Below are 22,492 nucleotides of genomic sequence, written 5' to 3'. Positions count from 1 at the left end.
CGCCTTTTATATCTACCACCCTCCCGGTCATCGGGGTGGTGTTGCTCTCTGGGAGCGGTAAAGTAATTCGTCATTACTGTCGCCTCCGCGATTAGCACCTGCAACGCATTACACGTCCGTCCCATTCGGCGCGTTTCGAGTAGAAGTTCAATTTTGTCCATACCTTAACACAGCGCGAGGTGGCGACCTCAGTCCAAGCGTTGTAAAAGCGTCGGCCTCGCTTATAGCATCAAACTAATCCAAACCAAAAGTAGCTCTGCGACGCGCGCCTGCCTCACCTGGCTGTAACATCGCGTTCCCCGCTCACGCTCTCGCCCCGAGAAAAATCGCGGCCGGGCTACCGGGGCGGCACGACGCCCTTTGCGTTTCCCTCTAGTCTGGCCGTGGTGTTCATTCACATTTTAACATTTTGAGGGATGGCGACCAAGTTCTGCGTCCAATATGCGACGCTCTTCTGGCTACCACACCTCGTTCTCAGATTACAATTTCACCATTAACTACTACACCTACCACAACGGTTTCTTTAATCAGTGAACGTGGACGTTAGTCGTCGGCATAGAGATGTACCACCGAGCATTAAAGTGAGTGCATCAACGTTAAACGTATCTGCCAGACATCAATAGACATTGTGCAAACTCTCTTATATCAATGTACAGCAAACATTCAGTTACTTCTATGAGGGCACGTTTTACTTTCGTGTTATTCCGATTCCTATGACGGAGGGATCAACCATGTTTTTTTCTTCTCAATCGACGATCCTACACTCCTCCGTGCCTAACCTGATTATGCACTGCCGCCAGGATAGGCCCACATTTGACCATGCGACGATATAGTGTGGGGACGTCATGTTACGTGACACCATAGTGATGTCATAATGTGGTCACTAATTTTTGGCGATCTGTGACGTCATGACCTCCCATGATGACTTCATCAAGCCGTAATCTCTGATCACGTGACCTTTTGCATCGCTCGCGTTGTCGCCGCCACTGTCGGTCACTTTCCACGTTTGATGAGATATACGGGGCTTTTGCCTTGAAAAAGCTTACTAAGCCCGCGGGGTAATACACTCGGAAACACGACAGCACACACGAAGTTTGTGTTATTCATACATTTATTTCTTTATAGCGATTCATCTTGCGTCAAAAGGGACGGATGGACGCATGTCTCCCGTTGGGCTGGCATATAAATACTTCCGCATTTAAAAAGCGAGACGATTTAAAACATATTATATCCTAATATGTCCATATGCGTAGGGAAACAATTCACAGTCCCACGTACTCTTCTAGGGGACTTCGGTAATTATTGAGTAAATTTATAAGAGAAAATAACTGGATCGCAGACGAATAATATCAATGACATTTGAACGGAACATTTTCGTACTAGATACACGGTTACAAGAATTACGAAACAGACTTCAAGCGATGAAAAATCCTTGGGACACGGGGTATCCCTGTATCCGACGTTTTGACAAACGGGCTTGTCTTATTCGAGGCTTCAACAAGACCACTTGCCGAAACATTAGCTCCAGCGACCATATAATTTCCTGCCGTTACCTAGAGAGAACTCTGGCGCTGCTATAGCTACTGAGTTTTGCTGAACTGCTGGGTTTTGTTCAACTTCGTTTTGCGACAAAGCGGATGCAGCCGACGCGGAGCCACACGGAGCCGAAAGAACGAAGTTTAAACAAATCCGTGTACTACTCATCAATCCCATGCTGTCTGAAGCGCCATGCGCTGCAGCTCCCATAGACGCTAGCGCCAGAGTTCCCTCTATTGTATCTGCAGAAAACTCTGCCAGTGACACCCTGTGTGCCATGGATTTGTCATCGCTTCGATATTTCATCTTCCCCTGAACGTCTACCTTATTTGAAACAGGCTTCAGTCGCATGCACAGAAATCCACATACAGATGGGTTGGGAAGGCAACATGTACAATTGATCGATGTTTCACAAATTTCCCCACGCACAGGGATAACTTCTCACACAAGGAAGCTTATTGAATATCGGCATCCACACTTCAGGTGAGCACAACTGCACCAGGCCACAAAGAAACGCTTTAATGACTCGTGCAGACGGAAAGGCACAAGCACTAACTTATGGCATTCAGACACTATCGCAGATGACGGATCACTGATAGAAAAAGCGGAAGGAACAGACTCCGTTCACTTAACAACAATCAGAAGCATTGCATAAGAACTTCAACCATGAGCAGTTTTTGTGTTGGCCATGCATCACAACCAGCAGAATTGCTCGAACCAGTCTCCTGCCACTAGCTGGAGTATAGTTGCAGTATTTTAGTGCATCTGTCAAAAGGCCATAACATTGGCAAGAAAAGGCGGACTAGATAACGTCCTTTATCTTAGTGTCTCCAGGAGGAGGAGAAATTTTTTAAAAATCTGATAGGATCCCTTATGCATTCGCCTAGCACGACGCGAACCCGAAAGCCCGCTTCCACTTTTTTTCATCTCACTCAACCTCCTTGATCTCACTGGATGTTTCGATTCTCCCCCGCAATTGCCCGAACCCTTTCTGTACCTAACGTGGCTTGTATTGCCTCCAGGATCGGAGGCATCGCAAGCTACCAAGTCTACCGAGGTTCTTCATCCTGTTGAAGTGACCTCGAGCCACAGGGGCGTGATTCGCCGAAGTCTGTGGCAGGCGTTACGTCAAGCCACGTGATCCGCTGCGGAGAGGCGTCGCCGCTGCGCTAGTATTCGCCTTTTCGGTCGGTTTCAAGATTGCGATAGCAGCAGCAAGTGTTGCACCCAAGAAACTTCCGGTCACTTCAATTATCACTCTCTAACACCGAAGCAGAAAGCATGCTTTTGAAGTTGTGCCAAAGTAAGGAAAGACTCTTTTTCCACTCTCAGGTAAAAAGAAGTCGCTGAAAGTGAAGGACTAACTCTTTTAATGTTGTGCGTGCAGCTCAGTAAAATATTTTATAAAATATTTAGCCAGGCACAGGGAGAAAAGTGTTGAAAATGTGCCGGTTACTCGCTAAGGCTTTTGTTCCTCGCCAACGCTACTCGGCTACTCCGGCGCACAAAACCGGAAGTCGTCCAGCAGCTTTGTTTGTAAACAGCGAAAGGGTCTATAGACTACGCTACGTAAGGCATATGGGCGACGCCATCATGGGCTGTTAAACGAATGTATTCTTATTTTTGTATATCTGACGCGAACTGATAAAGTCAGGAAACGCCGAATGCGCTAACCCAACAGTTTTCATGTGTACACGCCCACCGTAACACTGTTCGCTTAGTTGTTCAAGATAAAACACGGCAAGGTTAACAGCCCAGCATGGCGGCACAGAAACCCGTCCGTAAAATAGTCTATATTCTAGAGACCGTAGCTGCGCTCGCTCCGACTCTCGCCTCTGTGGTACCACGTGATCATACGAAGGTAAACCACCAACAGATGCTCGCGTGCTCCTCCTCGCGTTTTTCCGCTATCCCCAGCCGCCATCGTGGCTGTTTCCGTGAGGTCACAAGCAACAGACTCTGTCGAGTAGGCGAGCAATGTTTGCTAGCAGGTGCGCGCGCTTCCTACTCGTTCCTACTCTTTTTTTAAGCACTCTTAGAGGTGGAGAGACGACCCAATGTACAAAGGGCTGCGAAGGAAAGAGCGAAACGAGAAAGGGTCACGTTTCGATTTTCTAACTCGTATAACTCCGCTAGCGTTAACTGTAGACTCGTGTACAAGTGCAACGATTTCGATTTTTTGGTTGTTTAGGGGCCTCTTAAAGGGTGCTTCGACGGCGCTTGGTCGCTAAGTCTAGCCATGGGTGGCGCGCCAGCTTGGAGCTCTGTGCGTGGGCTTCAAGGCAAGTGAAAGACTTATTCCAACCGCCAGCAGCGACAAAGAGACATACCGTTACGTTTGCAGCAAAGCCTAATTCCAATGAAACACTGTGCACCGTGTTTGCAAAACCAAGCCAAACATACCTGTCTCTCGTGATTGACTTGGTAAAGTTGAACCCGAGCCTATTTTTGTCATTCACTGGAAGTTATGTGCACAATAGAGAGCATTCTACCACCAAACATTTTTCAGGTTGGTTCGTTATAACTTCATTCTTTCGTCTTTTTTTTTAAATAACCTAAGTGCCCAAGCGCAGTTTTGCGTTAGAGTTTGAAAACACGGTGGTATGTCTCATGCATTTCGTATCATCTCTTGATAAAATTGGAAAACAGCTCCGGCTGGCAAGCTACATTACTAGCTTTCACTGTAATTTCTTTAGGTCACCGCATCGTTTCTTCACTTAAGAAAAATATAAAAAGAAAATAGGCTCAATTACGAAACCGCGCGACGAAGTGCGACAAAATCATGGAGGAACACACGAAACAAGCGCCGTGCGTTCTTCCTTGATTATGTCGCACTTTGTGACATCGTTTTATAGTTACAAATCCATACCAACTAGCCCAGTAGTCGGTACTAATAAATAAAATTAGCTGCTTCATACTGGAGAAATTTCGAAAACGCTGGAATAGCGTGCTGTTTTCGAGCCACTCGTTTTAAATTGTTTGTTCTTTGCGCTTCTAAAGTACCACGACGGTTTTAGAGCCAACGTTTTTGAGGCGCCAGTTCACATCTCGAAATAGCATATCGCCTTCGGGATCATTTCCCAAAACCGGGGCCGGAAATGGAAATTCCTTCTTCGACGATCTATCACTCCTGTCAGACATTTTTCCGCGCATCCTTGTGTTTATTTTTAGGGGCGAAGCTCCTTAAAGCGGCACCCGTTCGTCCCTCGTAGTCGTAGTCGTAGTACGTAACCAGTCTTACGCTTTGACCTCCAAGGTGGTGCCGGTGGGAGATTTTTCCTGTGCGTTGTTGAACAATAAAAAATTCGCAGCGGTAGCTAAAAGCCGACTTCTTCTGTCTCTTATTCCCATTAGCAGCCATTCTTTACCTCCAAGGTAGTGCCTGGTGAGATTTCTCCTGTGCGTTATTAAACAATAAAACTTTTGTTCAAAACGCCGTTGATTGATGAAATAAACCAACGAAAGACGCCACATGTTTTGTAAAAGCAAAACGGAAGAACGCCAGATGTTTCTAAAGCAAAAGGAAAAGACGCCAGCTGCTTAACGAAAGACGCCAGATTTTTCTAAAGCAATGGTTTTCTAAACAATGAAAATTCACAGCGTACATGTAAAATTAAAGTGAGCTGCAAGTCGTCATAACTCATCGAACCCTTAGTATAAACGCGCCCGATCTCACGTCGGTAATGATGTACTGGGCAGAATTCACAGAAAATTCACGGTTTACCGATGAACCTCCGCAGCTTCGCCCACTCATCATCATTCACTCCGTGGATATGCTGTGATTTTTTTTTCTTTTGTTCTTATTTTTTGGTGATTACCATAGCTCGCACTTTTTCTTACCTACTTTTGTTTCCCTCATGCAGCCATTTCGCGGGAGAGTAAGCTGTGAACCTTGCGTGATAAGTTGAAACCGGTGTCAACCGGGAACCACAGTATAAAAGGGATTGATTGTACCTGCTGGCTGGCGTAAGGGCTCCATTTCAAAATTTGTTCTCCGAAATGAAACAAGAACGAAGGGAAAAGATACCTCATCAATGTAAAGCGGCCAACTCACGAGGATTAATGGTGCAAAAGCTACCGCGAACTTTTTTTTTTGTACTCGCTGTAACCACCACGAGTTCTTGCTTATGTAAGCAGCGTTAGTTGTCGAGGAAGCGTCCCTTTCCCCGGTGTAGGGTAGCCAAGCGGACTGTTCTCTGGTTAACCTCGAGCCCTGCCTCCTCCATTTTGTATTCCTTCCTTCCTTCCTTCCTTCCTTCCTTCCTTCCTTCCTTCCTTCCTTCCTTCCTTCCTTCCGCTTACCTATCCCTCATGGTATTGCGGTATTGTGTGCCGAAGATGTTTGGCACTGGACCTGAGTGCAAGGGCAGCACCTCGAAAGTATAATTATCAGTGGCTGGAGCAACGAGTGACACACTTGTTTCTCTTCCGCTCACTTCCGGTCGACCACTTACTTCCGTTTTCAGATTATTTAGGAGGCGCGTGTTAAGAAATAATTCTGGTGCGAAATCGATGGTCCTGGTTCGAGGCAAGAGTTAATTTGGGTGCATATAATTTTTACCATAAGTGTACATACGGGCAAGTTACCTGTCAGGATATATTAAAGAAATTTGATTGCATCAATTCATTGAAAGAGTCCCCACTTTTCTTGTGAAAAGCTGGGTTTGTTTGCGGTACCAGGCGGAACAGGTCTCAGCAACGACTTTCTTTCTGTGTGGCCTCAAAAATCCACTTCGGCAGCGGGAGAAAACACAAAGATAATCCAAGGAATACATCTGGGCACACGAATGCCGACGTGTGAGCGCCACTACCAGATACCTAAGTCAAGCATTAAGGTCGCCTGCACTTGTTTTGTATACTACTCAGAAACTGCCAAAACATTGTGTATTTGTCATTTTCTATTATCTTGAAAAAGGTAAGAGTTCCGGTCTGGTCGCAGGAGGATTATGGAAGAGCTACGGCAATAGAAAACTTTTAGTGAAAAGATGCAGTCAAGCGTAATGCAACTAAACGTAATATGTAAAATTTCCAGCTTTTCAACCTATGAAACCCTTTATCCTCAAGCAATATCTGTTTTTTTTTTGCTTTCTCATTTAAATCTATGAAAAAAGGCAAAGTCATTTCAAACGTGTGTATTCTGGTAAGGGATGAAAGATATGAGGTCACGAGTACCAAGAAGACGTATGATGCTCGTCGAGGCATGAATGGCGGGGACATACGCATGCGCGAAAAAGAACGATAAATATCCAGCTACACATTGGATGGTTCTGTTGCATGGAACCGTATGTCCTGACTTGAAAATACACCAGAATATGACGCCAGAAAATTCTGTCTTGTATTCTGTGACATGACAGGATGTTACCCTGTTGTCTCTTGTAAGGCTCTGTAGGTGGTCTGTCGTGTCAACAGGTGTCTGTAGTGCTAAATCAAATTTCTAGAGTTAATTATGGGGACACTTCTGTTGGGACAGTTGGGTGCCTGTTGTGACAACTCATTTTCCTGCGCTACTACAAGCACTCGTTGTGGTTGTTCAGCTGTCTGTTGTAATAGCGTACACTTGACAGAATTCACCTTCGCTGTCATAACAAAAAACTTTTGTCGCACAACAGGAAAGTCTGTCGATACATCAGGAATTTGTAGTAACCCCAGAAAAATCTTGTTACAACATCATTTTCTTGTTGCATCATGATAAGTTCTGTGGTCATTTGCAATTGGCGTGTTGAAAGCGAATTCTGGTAGATTGCCTATGAACGAGCACAAACGCAGTGATAAACTCTAACGGGTTACGCCAAGGTTAAGAAATTTGACGAAGCCTTCGGATTTTCTACTCATTTACTTATAGACGACTGATGTCTATGTATTCAAGTGTCTTGCTTTAAGCCCCGCAGACTTCAGCGAATCTATAGCAAGGCCTATTATTCTCTAGAATGGTCTACGGAACACGGATCATCGCCTTAAGAAAACGCAAGTGGAAAAGGGAAGAGTTGGCTGGGTAACAGTATCGATTACGGCTAATTAGAGGTCTCTAGAGTGATCTGTCTAGGCAACCAAAGACTCCTTAATTAGTTCGGTTGAGTTGTGCTTTGTGGACTTCCGCTTACATCGGTCGTTTTACGGTACACCAAGTGCTTACGACTGCTAGAACGCAAAGGCAAATTATATCAGATAGATAGGTGATTAAATTTCCCTGGGTTGGAGCGAATAGTGAACGGCTGGAGCGTTCCCACACTCTTAATCATTCTCGAAAGTCACATGCTACTTCGTCCTCTTTCTAACCACCTCACTGTACCCCAATGCAGTGCCTTTGTTTGCCTGTGTCCCGCATGAAGCGCAGCGCTTCACTTTGAGGGGAAGATAAAAATCAAAGCCCCTTTCTTAAAGAAAGATGAATCAACAAGAATCTTTTTCTCATACAAACAGAGTCAATGTCAACGTCCAAAGCAAACGACCACGCAACGAACACAAGAAATGGCGAGCGACCCGATGCGATGCACATGTGATTTCATTGCTTGTTTAGTATTGTATTTTTTAACGGTGAAGTTGAATGAATACACGCTACGTTAAGTCGCATAGCATTTATATTCGATCATCTAGCCGTTGATTCCCCCTAGTAAAGTAAAATATAGCAAAAAACCAAGTGCCACCTCCGTGCTCGATTGCGCATCCTATTCGTTTAAACGTATTGCTTGCTGAAACTTCTTTCTTGCTTTCCTTTTCTATCTGTCAAACAGTGCATACCTCACTTCAATCGTATCTCAAGAAAAAAAAAATCTGCGCATTCGTCCTTGCTCAAAGAGCAGCTCAAAAGCACGACGATAAAAACCGAGACCGAAAGTATGCTCGTCGCCGCACTTTTGGCTATCTACCCAATGCTCCCACCGAGGACTTGACAAGACGTGCACAGCAGGGCCTTTGTTCCATTATGACTTCTTTCGACTCTTGTGTTCTCTTCATTATTTCTTGCTCGTGACTCCCACGAAAAGCGGTCGGTTTTCGCCACTGCTTTTCAACAACACTGCTTGTCACTGCTTTTCAACAAGTACCACTGCTTGTTTTTTTTTTTTGCTTGCTTCTATCATTCCCTCTTCCCTATCGGCCATTCGACTTAGAAAACGACATCGTCGGTTATTGTTATGTCCGCGGTCTTTCTGCCTTACGTGTTCCCGCGGTTTCAAACCGCAGAAAGCTTTTTTTCTCTCTTATTTTTCTCGCTTTCCTGTCCTCATATTTAGGCGCGAAGAGACGCAGCCAGAAAGAAATAGGTGAAGGACAAGAGCGAACTACACGGGAACTTCTTATCCCTTACGGTCTTCGCTGTCTGTTTTCCTTCGGTGCGAAGCGAATTGGGCTGGCGTCGTTGAGTGCCTTCTCCTCCGATGGCCTTCCAGCACGCGTTCTTTCCTCTCCATCTTTAGCTTCTCTCCCTACTCCCCTTGAAGAGACCATCAGGAAAGACCATAAACGAAAGAGCGCTGTACTTGAACCAATTGTCCATTTAGGCTGCGCAGCTTTTCGCCCTGTCGAGTCCTTAGGGACTTGCATGAGTGGCGACGTGGGCTTCTTGGGGCTTCTCGATTGAATGTGTCTTGAGTGCCTGTGTGTGTGTGCGTGTCCTGTGGTGTTTTCATTCATCATCTTGTGTGTTCCTCGCTCGTCCACCTTCAGATTAGAGACTGCAGACTTAACTCGCGTGTCGTTTGTTATTTCCGGATGTTTCTTCTAACACCTTTTTTTTTTTTGTCATCAACATCTCAGCAGATTCGAAGATGTCACAAAAAGTGTTACGATCGCTATTAGAATTAAAGACGAACGCTGCAGAATGAGCACGTTTCGCTGCGGCATTCATCTTCGTCACGTTGCCAAAGTCGCGGAAACATTTTTCTGTCATGTTACAAAAAATGGTATGGTGTTAAGGACAAAAATATTTTTTCTCGTTGGAAAGGTGGCGCACGCATCAAAATTTACGTGTTGCCACAAACGTAGCTTTATGGATTTCTTGTATATGTGTGCAGTATGCAGTACTAGAGAGTACTTTCAGGAATACATAAATTTATGTTAAGGGGAAACCCTTAAATGCCTCATCAGGCGTGAAAATAAGCGTCGGCGTCGGCATCCCGCACCGTCGACGTCAACACGAGTGATGCAAGTAATCATCACGTGATGACGTCACACATGGTGTCATCGCGATATCTCAGATCGACAAAATTCGTGACGTCGTCAAGACATCTTCACACGAAGTGACCGCTTAGTCAAAGGTGGGCCAATGGCGGAGGCATCGCAAAATCAGGTGAAGTGCCCAAATCTTACAATGCTTTTGATTCTGGTGCCAGTGCAAAATCATTTTAGTTACAGAAAGCTTTCGAAGGGGGACGGGGGAGGATCAGCACATCGACTGAGGAGGAAAAGAAGAAGACGGCTTTCGCCTTCGATTCGTTTTAGACCAGTGCATAAGTAACCCTGCGAGTTTTTGACTATAACTAACTTTCCGGAACACTGTGTCACGATTAGGGTCAAGTTAATTGAGACAAAATGTCTTACAAATCGTTGCTAATTGTGCTTAAAAAGATACTGAACGAAAATAAGAACAAATGGCGAAAACATCGAAATTGTACTCGGAACACACGGCTTTTTCGATAAACAGAGTTTATTTCACATGTTTTTGAGCAGTTGGCTGTGTTTTTGGAGGACTGCCCGCGTTCGGCGGCTTCATGACAGCGCGAGCAGTGACGTCACTTGTCGCCGCGGCGGACGAAGGGTGGACGTATTCCTGTCCTGCAGCTTTCCTTTCTCCACCTCTCCTTTACCTCCCACTCTCCCTCTTCCACAAAAGCGCAAGACGTGCCACCCTCTTTAAGGGGTTTTAACCCACCAGGGATCAATGTTCACTGCTGGCGCCGTTCGTAGTGGTTCTAGGAACCGTAGTGGGAGCTGAGTGGGTGCAGAGGCGCGGGCGACGGCTGCCATTGCTGGCATTCCAGTTTCATGCACGTAAAACGTCACCAAATGTCACCTGCTCTAGTTTACGGTGCGGCCGCTAGATGCTGCTGCTGTTTGCGAAAAACACACTAAATTCGTTATTTTCCGCTAGTGGCTGTGCGAAATGAAGGTTGTTTCTACCGATTTCACCGCCCATACTTTCGGTTTGGCTAAAAATCTCGGCGACAGCAATTTCGTTCAGTATCCCTTTAACCTTTACTTTAAAATTCTATTTTTTAAAAGAAAAAAACCTTGTCACGTTAGCCAGCGATGCTAGTTGTTCATCGTCGACAGTTGACATCGGGTGAAGTGGTATGTGTAACTTAGGAAAAATGGAGAAATGCTTTTGTGATTTGCGCTCTTTTATTACTGCAAATTGTTCGTGACGTTTAGCTTATGTTGGTTGCTCACGCTCTGTTAATAAGTAATTCTGTGCCTTGCATGTGCCCTAATTTTAGTGAATAGGGAACTGCTTCCAAACAACGTTCATGATGATTACATGTCATCCATTTACCAGGAAGTGCCACGATTTAATTAACGGTGACGCACACCTCGTTCAGGGAACTCGTACAAAGAGTTGTGAAGGCGATATGCAGCAGGTCGGCTTTAACGTTTGTCAGCCAAATCTTTCGTTGGAGAGGAATTTAACGGAGACGATTTGTATTTGTTTAAACTTTTCAATGCTGACGCGTCGTATTTCGAATTTAAAAACTCCACAGGAAAAATAGGTGTAAAACAAAAGTACATTCAGAAGACGGAAGTAGAATCCGGAAGTCACCGGCTAGAGACGTCACCTTTTCTAAATCCGTCGTGCTGGTTCAATAAACCGTAATACTATTCGCGGTGAAAAGAAAAAAAAAAAGCTTGAGCTTTGTCGGAAGCGACCATTGAATAGTATGGACGATTATCTATACTGCTTCCGTCTTTTGCCGAGAAGGAATTGACTGGGGTTTTTAAAACGGCCGCGCAGGAGAGGATTATACATACGGATAAAGACGGCAGATATCAACGTGAATTATCAATTATTTTTACTTATAAGAATAGAGCCCAGAGAAGAGCTGTTCTTTCAGAGTTGGAAGTTCCCCATTTGTCGAAAAGCATTATCGCTACAGCAATATTTTAAAGCTTGCATGAAAACAAGAAGCAACGCAGTTAACTGTAGCAACAAAAGGCGAAGCAGATACACGACAACTGAAGAGGGCAACAGAGAGGATTTTCCTGTATCCTCCAGAACAAAGCGTCACATAGGCGCGTAACTTCGGTTTTACTGTAGTTCTCAATATGGTTGCATATAGGATCGGCTTGAGCCAAGGTTCATTTTCGTAGGTTTTCTCTTCTTTTGCGGTCGCCACAATTTAATGCAGCACGATGAAACAGTTACGTTAACGCCAATGAAACAGTTACGTTAACGTTATTATGGCGTCTAAAACTGCGCTAAAAACACAGACAAAGACGAGGAAAAACAGGACTCGCGCAGACTCACAAGTGAACGTTTAATGTTTGAAGGATGACATATATACACAGTTAACACTTGATGAAATAAGATCATTGGACACAGATAAGTCTACGTCACAAAGTGGCACCTAAATATTTCAGCTCACAATCGGCAAGAGATACGGAAGGTTCACTTATACACCCCCGTGTAGCGTTAATCTTGAAAGCCTCGAACATCTCGCGTGTGCACCGGTCCCTGTGACGAAACAAAATCTTGGTTTTATTGACAAGCGGTTGGCACAACTCGCTGCTGCCTACTTTACACTCCCTACAGTGTTTGGGTAATGTGCCAGGGTAATTAATGCCATTGATAAAACACCTAATTACAGCCCTTTTGTTTGCAGCATTGAACATAGGCCCAGGTTTGTCCCATGCGCCTGCGCAGTAGTTTATGAATTTCCTTTTTCTTGTGAGCAGGTGTACGTGGGACAAACGGGGAGGTGTATAAATATTCGGCTGAAAGAGCATCTTAGGAATTGTTCTACAGATGGCTATTCGCACGTGTCCAAACACTGTAGGGAGTGTAAAGTAGGCAGCAGCGAGTTGTGCCAACCGCTTGTCAATAAAACCAAGATTTTGTTTCGTCACAAGGACCGGTGCACACGCGAGATGTTCGAGGCTTTCAAGATTAACACTACACGGGGGTGTATAAGTGAACCTTCCGTATCTCTTGCCGATTGTGAGCTGAAATATTTAGGTGCCACTTTGTGACGTAGACTTATCTGTGTCCAATGATCTTATTTCATCAAGTGTTAACTGTGTATATATGTCATCCTTCAAACATTAAACGTTCAGTTGTGAGTCTGCGCGAGTCCTGTTTTTCCTCGTCTTTGTCTTTGTGTTTTAGCGCAGTTTTAGTCGCCATAATGAATCTTAACCAACTAGCCCGACTTGGTGCACTACGTTAACGTTAGTATAGAATCATTGTAAATAGTGTAAGGCTGCGTTAGCGCTGCCTTATCCTTAAGGCTCCGTGTTTTCGGAGATCATTTGTCTTGAAATTCGGAGGATGTTTTTCGGAGTTTACTTTTTGGTAGGAAACTCGGCGTTTATCGGAGTTTATATAACGTAAATCTCCAATTCTCCTAAATTCGGTACTTATACTTTCTTTATAAGTTGTTGGAATGTGTTCTTATTAATTTTATGTCCAACGAAAATGCGTTGCAATGTTGCAGGTAATCCTATTTTGCCACCTTTTCATTTTTTTTCTCATTTCCTCTTAATTTACCTTATTCATAAGGGCGTTGGTCGCCAGTGGGCACTGCTGTAAAGTGTACTTCTGGGGGGTGCAGGAGCTAGTCAAACTGCTTCTCAGCTTTTTCTCCCAGCCTCCCTCATCTTCTTGATGAAAAATAAAGGACCTATTATCAATAATATTCTCAATGCTCCGAAATATTAGGTGAAATAATAACTGAACACAATAACATGCGAACACACTAAGTGTATTTTGCATGTCTGGAAGGTTTGAGCGCACAAACACATACGCATACAAACACAAATACTTAAATATGAAACACCTGCGTTTTGTCGTATTAAAACTTTAAAGCTTGTTGTAATAGACGGACGCATATTTTACGAGGTTGTTTCCACTGATGGAGGTGCGCTCTTTTCGGTTGATAATTTTCAGCTTTGAAAATACCCTGTAAACGTTGCAAACGCCGTTTTAGAATCGGAGCTTATCGGATAGATTCGAATTGTCAAAAATTTTACCGCCGAATGATTCTCGGTTACGTTGACATTAGTATAGTATAATGGTAAATAGTATAAAACTGCGTTAGCGCTGCCCTATACTTTAGCGCTTCCTTAACTTCCGATACGAATACCAGCGGCGTGATCATCTCCGTTGTCGCACTCATATTTTCGGTTTCAATATTGGTCCTTGTATTAGCGGTGTGTTACACTCCTTGCCATGCACCGCATCCAACTAGCACAAGGTGCATTACCAGTTAGGTTCCGTGCTAATTGTAGTATTATACTTTACGATGAGCATGAACATAAAAAGCAGAAAAGCGGTAGGCGTCAGTAATTTCTCATGTGTTATGTCTCGCGTCGCTCTGTGTATTTTTTGCATACTACAACTCTGATTCAAAATATAAAATAGATACATCATACCCACAACAGTTCGATACCTCAGACGCCTTGATATGATGAGTATGTCGAGCTCCGTTTCATCACGGCACCAGTGCGTTTGAATAGTTTTTGTTCACACTATTAAATTGTGGAATGGTTTAGCCAGTCATATTAAATGTCCATCACTTGCTAGATTTCGCTGTTTTGCTGGCTACAAATATTAATCGCATCCTAATTTGTTATTCCATCTCCTTATTTTATATTCTACACTCCCGCGATAACCCTTCAATATTGCAGTACGATGATATACAAATTACACCATTTCCCACTCAAGGGAACCTTGAGAGTATGCGAAGCAGCATTGGGGGTGCACGCCAAATTTCCGTTACGTTCACTCGGCGTTTCCGTTAGTGTCTGAAGATTGCATTTAGTGTTTGTGTTATCATTACGCTGTGTTTGTGCGTTGCTTACCGCTAGCGCCGAGTGAACGAGTGGCGCCGACGTTGACGTTACAACTCATCTGAACGGGAGCGAAGCGAGGATGAGGGAAGTTGACCGAGCGCACGCGCGTATATACACATGAAATGGGGGCGGGCAGAGCAGAGAGTGGGTTACAGGCTGTATTTGGATGCGGCGCAGTTGCATCACGTGGCAGGAGAGCCTGCGCCGCGGCAGCAGCATGGGGGAGGAGAGCAGAGAAGGCGACCGAACACCTCTGTAAAAGAGGACAGCGGGGAGAGAGACGCATGCGCAGTGGAGCGCGTACGCCACCACCGCCACCGGACACAGCCCCGAGCAAAAGCTGCTTCGCATCCAATAAATATTCACCGAAGATAACGATACTGCGTTATGCGAGTTCTGAACGCAGCTGTTTAGGTGTTTTGATTTTTTAATAAATTGAGCAAATGCGCATGCGTCAAGGCGACACGCCGCGGTGCAAATGCTTGTATAGAATGCTCGGTTTTCGCGCCAACCTAACGTGGTGAACCTGGCGTCACCGACTTCCGCCGCCGCTGGCTGATGAGAGCGCTGCGCCAAGACAAGGCTTTTATTCTGCCATCAAAAGTACGGATCGCCACCGTCAGCTTCGGCAATCCAAGGGGCCGAGGATGCCACGGGCAGGTACTCCTGCCTGTTACAACGTCGGAGCTGCCCGCAAGGGGGCCGGGGTGAAATCGGGCTCTCCTCCTTCATTGTACGATGAAGTTTATCTATCTATCTATCTATCTATCTATCTATCTATCTATCTATCTATCTATCTATCTATCTATCTATCTATCTATCTATCTATCTATCTATCTATCTATCTATCTATCTATCTATCTATCTATCTATCTATCTATCTATCTATCTATCTATCGTGTTCTTTATTGTACACTGACATAGCACAGTACATGGGGCCCTGGCATTTCGTCTCCACCGAAATGCGACCGCCACTGCCATGGCCGGGGTCGAACTCGCGACCTTCAGATCAGCAGCCGAACCGCAACCGCTGTACCACCGCGCCGGACAAGGTTAGGGTGATGTTTAGAGAACGACTTCTGTGCGAACAGAGAAAGAGAACGAACAGCGATTGCGCAGAAGAAATGAAAGAGGCTAGGCAGCAGAAAGTAAAAACAAAATAGAATGGCGAATGGGTAGAGGATCGTTGTATCTTCCTTTGTGTTCTCAACCATTGGTAGAAAAAAATGGAAGCATTAGAGCTGCGAACTGCATCGGTGGGAGACGCGACAAGAATAGAATAAAAATGGTCATCGTGAAAACCTCAGACATAGGCCGAGAAACGAGAGAAAGGGGGAGACATAGAGAGAGAGAAACAAAGAAAGAGAGGCCCGGGTATCCTTATCGCGAAAAGCGTTGGAGCGTTGCGGTGAAGGCCACTTTTTTCTTGTTTCCAGCTCTCATGGACGCAGCTGCGATTCGGTTCACGCTTGACTCGCACAGCGCGATCTTCTTTTTCTTTCCCCGCGTTTTCTTCGGCCACTTGTAGTCGTCGTTAGATAGCGCAGCCGCGAGGAGGGTGGTCTTGACCTAAACGTTCTTCGTTTAAGAGCTCCTTCCGGTCTTCACGCCCTACTTTGTTACACTGCGAAGAAAAGACATAATTAAAAGCGAACTATAACGACTTTGCCGGACTCTACTAAATACGAGAACGTTGGGTGTGGTTAGTTTGTAGCGAGTTCTACATTGGGCTGCACAGCTAACTCTGGCCAGAGTTTAAAACTATGCTGATGTTCTATGTAATGACGCGGCCAAATGTATGTTCCAAGCTATTGCATCGAGTACGTCACACTGTTTTTGTGCTCTGCGTAATTGCTTAATTAGGCAAGATTAATTAACCAACTTCTGAAGCAACGAAGTTGGTAAAAAAAATCCAAAGAGAAAGTCGCAGAACGGCTGACAAAATGTCCGATCAGACATTTTCTGACTTTTTATTAGTTAATTATTAGTCTTTTTTCTGTTAACTACAGGGGCCCCAAAATACAAAAGAATACTGCAATGATGCATCAGAAATGTCGTTTGATCACGTGGGATAATGCAGAAATTACAGAACGGGTATGCACACGTACGAATTGACAAGATTCTATGGGCTTTCATTTTATCTAGCAGATATACAAAGCGTGAGTTCAATGCAAACATCAAGCACTCAATGAAGGTTAATATAAGATGAGAAATGAACACTCACCGCTGATTTCTGCGCGTAGCGGGATCCGTTATCAGCTTTCGCTGATTACTTCTCACTTGCCTTCCCTGTTTCAATACGTGACAACCCAGAATGTGTTGTACTGTGTGAGCTGCAGCTGTTGACGTTCATCGGCGGAGGATAAAGAAAAAGCGCAGATTACGATTCGATGGAGATAGAGTGGTGACGTGGCAAAGTAGGTCATAGTCTCGTTTAGGCTTCAGTGAAAAAAGAAAATACAACGCAGCCTTGTCGTTTACTTACGGGAGTTAATTACATGCTTTCATTGCTATTTATTCACACTAACAAACTGCTTCGATTACATGTAAATGAGAGCGAATGAAAGCCTCAGTGCACAATCAATGATTAGGAAAACTATCGCAGTGACTTAAGGGTGTATGATAGAGTAGATCGACCAAAAAAGCGAATTTCAGTACTAAAAATATGCACACTATGAGGAGCAAAACCATGCATTGGCGAGCGCGAAGGAGCGCGAAGGAGCGCTCCAAGGCCTTTAAAATGGCACCAGAGACCGCGCCTCCTAACGGATACGCGGGCTCTTTTCCGTCATTCTTTCTGCGTGTACGCATTTTTTTATAATAATTATGGCTAGATCTGTTGAATATATTCCCTTCCTATCATTTTCAGGCACTTTGATAGCGAAAGTTCCCACGAAAATGCTTTCTTAGCGTAATTATTGCTGTACGTTGTGAGCATGTTCCGCGCGTGTTTTTAAACAAAAATTTTGTTTTTCGTACGATCAGTTTTTGAAAATTTTCCAAACTTGATGTACCGTTTCTCAAAAACTATCCCACCGATCACACTCAAATATTCTCAGATTACACCTAAATCCCTTCCAAATAGCCTGAATCTAAAACTTTGGAAAGCGATTCAAGTTATAAATAGGAAAAAAAAAAGATAAACAGGAAAGTCTCTCGCGCGCCAGGTGAAAAGCTAGGACAATATACATTTTTCTGGTGAAATAAATGTAGGAGTCCGTTTTTATAGGTTGCGAATAATACCAATGTCATAGTGAATAAGCGTGCGAAATTTTACGGTCATACTGCTTTCGTTTTTGAGAAAAACCGCATTTATTTTGTGCCCCAGTCTGAAGTTTTGTACTCAACCAGAAGCAAGAAATTTGAAGCACACTTTGTAAATTCCAAAGTGCGTTCAGCAAAAGCCTGTGGCCATTCAATTCCGCTGACGGACGCCGCCGCTGGACGCCGCAGCCACGTTGCGCAACAGTTGTGCAACGCACATTGGAAGGTGCAACGCGCAACTGTTGCTATGCGCCTCGTGCCATCACGTGATTGCTGAGAGAGTGTGAGGGGGAGGGGCCACAGCTGGCACCGTCCCATGGTACGGACGGCCGGCGGCGGTCGGGCGGACACCGCGAGTATGAGGAATTAAAGGCTTTAGCCTTAAAAGAAGCTACAGGGTCGAAATTGCACAGACTCCAGGCCACAAGCTCTCTTATAGAGCACGCAAAATTTCACAACAAAATATGATACAGTTCCTGAGATATAAAATTTAAACCAGGACAACATGTTTACAACCCCCTTAAGATGTTGCCGCGTATGTGGAACTACTTTCGTCCTTGCTCTGCTTGAGAAAAATGCAAGACTGCGAAATGTGGGAAAAACATTCTAGCAGTAAAATATTAATCTAATTCAATTATTAACATTTAACTCAACGAATTAACACACATAGTTTACGAAGAGAAGTACTACTAAGAAGCTATTTATTAAAACTTCATAATGCCCCGCATTTACTTCTTAACTAGCTACATGTTTGGCGCGTTGATCCAGAACATTTGGTGCAGGTTAAAAATACAGAAAGGTAATAAGAACGTTTATCCAATCAATCAATCAATCAATCAATCAATCAATCAATCAATCAATCAATCAATCAATCAATCAATCAATCATCAATCAGCTTTGAATTAAATAAATGAAGCGATCAAATTCGCATTCGCCAATGAACTCTTTTACAATGCAATGAACCGATATGCGACCTTTCTTTTTGTTTCAACGAAGTCACTGATAGAAACTTGTGTTTCTTGCGTAGCAGAGACACGGTGCTCAGCATATCGGCTCCGTCACATACGAACAAATGATTGCGTGCACGGAATGGCGACCAATTAGGTACTTTGCTAAACGGCTATCGTGCAGGCTTACTTGAATATAATGACACACGAGCGGATTTTTATGGTGAGTACGCGCGAAAAGATATATCCTCCGGCATACCTTGTACGCCCGTGCCGCTTTCTTGCCGCTCATTGGCGTTAAAGCGATAGATAGCAAGAATCGTTTGGCGTAGAACCTATAGACAGCACGAAGGTCGCTTGGCTCGCTGCAGCGGCCGCGTTTCGTAACACCAGCCTTTCCTTGAGTTACGCCAAGTCAGACGATGAAGGAGTTAGCGGCTTATCTTGAATTTGTATAGCATTCAAATCTGCTTCTATTGCATTCATTGCTTCGCCCTTGCGACGAAACTGTGATTTTTCTTTGTACACGTAGGCGCTGTCTATAGAAATTCGTTGGCCCATTCACTCTTGTTTATGTTTTTAGTTGTTTTGCTGTATTTCGTTGTTTTTCATATCTCTAATATTGACCTACCAATTTTATCATCATCATCATCATCATCATCATCATCATCGGCCTGACTTAGCCCACTACTGGGCAAAGGCCTGTTCCATGTTCCGCCAATCAACGCGGTACTGTGCTTGCTGCGGCCTCGTTATACCTGCAGACTTCTTAATCTTATCTGCCCACCTAATTTTCTGTCTCCCCCACGCGCGTTTGCTTCTCATGGAATCTAGTCTGTTATTATTAATGACCAGCGGTTATCTTGCTTACGCGCTACATCCCCTGCCCATGCCCATTTCTTCTTGAATTCGATTAAGATGTCCTTAACACCCGTTTGTTCCCTTACCCTCTCTGCTCTCTTCTTGTGCCTTAAAGCCACACCTATCATTTTCCTTTCCATTGCTCGCTGCGTCGTTCTCAATTAAAGTTGAACGCTCTTTGTAAGCCTCCAGGTTTCTGCTCCGCAGGTACGTACCGGTAAGATGCAGCTGTTATGTAGCTTCCTCTTGAGGGATAGTGGTAAACTACGATTCATGATTTGAGAATGACTGCCGAATGTGTTCCACACATTCTTATTCTAGTTACTTCAGTCTCGTGGTTCGGCTCCGCGGTCACGACCTGTCCTAAGTAGAGGTATTCCTTTAAAGCTCCCAGCTCATCGCAGCCTATCGCAAAGCAGTGTTCTCTTCCGATATTGTGCATAATAGTTTTGAGACCTATCGAGTTTTCTGCATAATAATTTTGAGACCTATCGTTCTGCTTTCCCTGTCCATTTCAGCAATCATGAGTTGCAATGCGTCGTCTGAGTTATTCATCAAGGTAATGTCATCAGTCAACCGCAGCGCACTAAGATACTCTCCACTGACTCGTATCCCTAGCTCTTGCCATTCCAGGTCCGATTTACTCACTGTGGTCAAATTTGCCACGTTTATTTCTTTTTTACACTAAATGAAGAGGCTGTAAGTTTGACAAAAATTAACCATAAAAATAACGCAATACGCTTTTATTGCTATAACGTGCCTTGTGAAGCCACGGGAGGCCATAAATCAGAGAAATGGGTAATTGCTGCTATAAAGTGAAGAGCACCCCAATGACAATTAGTGGCCGAAGGAGCCATGATAATAGGGCACATTTTTTTTTCTTTTTTTTGCTTGTAAGGGCATGAGTTGGAGCACTTAAAAACAATTGAAAGGGCCAATAAAATCATAAGGCTTGTTATTAGAAGCTGACAGCGCACGCTGCGACGCGATCTGTCGCTTTGTTCTGTTGCCTCGTATGCATATTGCTCAAAGGCCGCTTTCTTTAGCGACAGGCTTTTGGCTCATTAGGGCATAATGAGCCGTGAAGCAGCGGTCCCGCAAGCGATGAACGATGCTAATCACGCCCTTTAGCGTCGCCGTCATGGTTAGCAAATGTGAAGTCGATGCGCCGCTAATTTCTCGCGCCTAGTCAGTGACGTAATAACTCACTCCGTCATGCCTTTAGTGCCTGTGTCCTTAGTAAACACAGTAGCCGGTGCTAATATCGAGCAGGCTAATAGAGCGACGTGCAAAGAGCCAATTACGGAATCAACAGGCATGTACATATACGAATCAGAGAGAGAGAGAGAAGGAATGTAGGAAAGGCAGGGAGGTTAACTAGACAATGCGTCCAGTTTGCTACCCTACACATGGGGAGGGGGAATAGGGGAGTAAAAGAGAGAGAGAGAAGGATAGACACATGTCACATCACACACACAGTGCCGAGTTTCACAGGCGGTCGCTCAATAGGGTTCTTTTCAAGTACCGCAGTAGGGAGATAAGGACGTCGACGAATAGGTCTTATTGCGTTACCAGCCGACGTGGAACGCGGCAGGTGAAAGATAGCCATCCTACGACAAGATTCCACCGGGTTCTCGTTGGAATCGAATGAACTGTAATAATGCAAATAATTGCCGTAATTTCACGTGCAAAAACCACGAGGCGAATATGAGGCACGGCTCATTTGTGGACGGCGGGTTAATTATGACCGCCTGAGGTGCTTCGACGGGTACCTAAATCTAAGTCCCCGGCGTTTATTTGCATGTCGCCCCCATCGAAGTGCGGCCCCAGTGTCTGGGAATCGAACACGCGCCCTCGTTGGAATTGAAGTATGCACGTTCGAGTGTGCAAGAGACATCTTGATGCCGGAGATCCTATTGAAACGCCCACCTTGAAATGACGGTAACTTTGACACTAAATGTGATTCGTGAATGAACAAAAAATTCTCACCGGTAAGATTATTTAGTGTTGTAAAATCTCTATGCGTAAATGCAAGAAATTCCGCTCGGAAATCGTAAATACTGCCTAGGTCTAGCACCCGCCGTTAAACGCCGCTTCTGCATGTGCCAAGATGGCTTCATGTTCAGACTTGCTTGCTCTGCAGGGGAAGTTCGTAATGGCAGCTTCAGCATAAATGGTAAATTAGCCGGCGAACGAGCGTTGCGGACTGCCAGCGCGCAGTTAAGTCCACCATAACTACTTGCGCCAGCGATGTTAATTTGTGGGTCCTCTAATGTAATTCATGGTGCAATTGACAAGCTTGACTTTAAACAATACATCGTGTTCGAGAAGCGTAGGTGTGTGCTACAGCGCACATTTTTACGCCTCCGTTTGTGAGCACGGTGTACGAGCACAAGCGAAACGGTATCATTTGTTGGGCAGCCTTGGGCGAACAATTACTAACGATTAATGACTTGAGCTAGTAAACGACTCTGCTGCTACTGTATTTGGTCTACGCTCGTCACTGCCACGTTCAGTTTGCGAACACAAGGAAAAATGAGTTGGCGTAGCTTCGCACTAGGGGTGCAAAGACTGAGCAAACAGCGGAGCTGGTGGCCGTACCCTCTTCCTTTCCCTCCACTTCACTCTCTCTTCCCTTTCCCACTCCTCACTGTAATATGCATGGCTATGGTATGCTTCTCTCTCTCTCTCTCCTTTACCTCCTCCTACCACTCACTTGCTTTCCCACTCCTTAGCTATACTGTTCTATACAAGGCTATGCTATGCCTTTCTATCTCCCCTCCTCCTTTCCCTTCTCCTCACTGTCACGTCACTCCTCACCCTCCCTTTCTTTTTCCACACCCTTGCTGTACAATACTATACATGGGCATGCCATGCTTTAC

This window comes from Rhipicephalus sanguineus, chromosome 7, assembly GCF_013339695.2.
Source record: "Rhipicephalus sanguineus isolate Rsan-2018 chromosome 7, BIME_Rsan_1.4, whole genome shotgun sequence".
NCBI lineage: Eukaryota > Metazoa > Arthropoda > Arachnida > Ixodida > Ixodidae > Rhipicephalus > Rhipicephalus sanguineus.
This window is presented reverse-complemented; position numbering follows the sequence as displayed.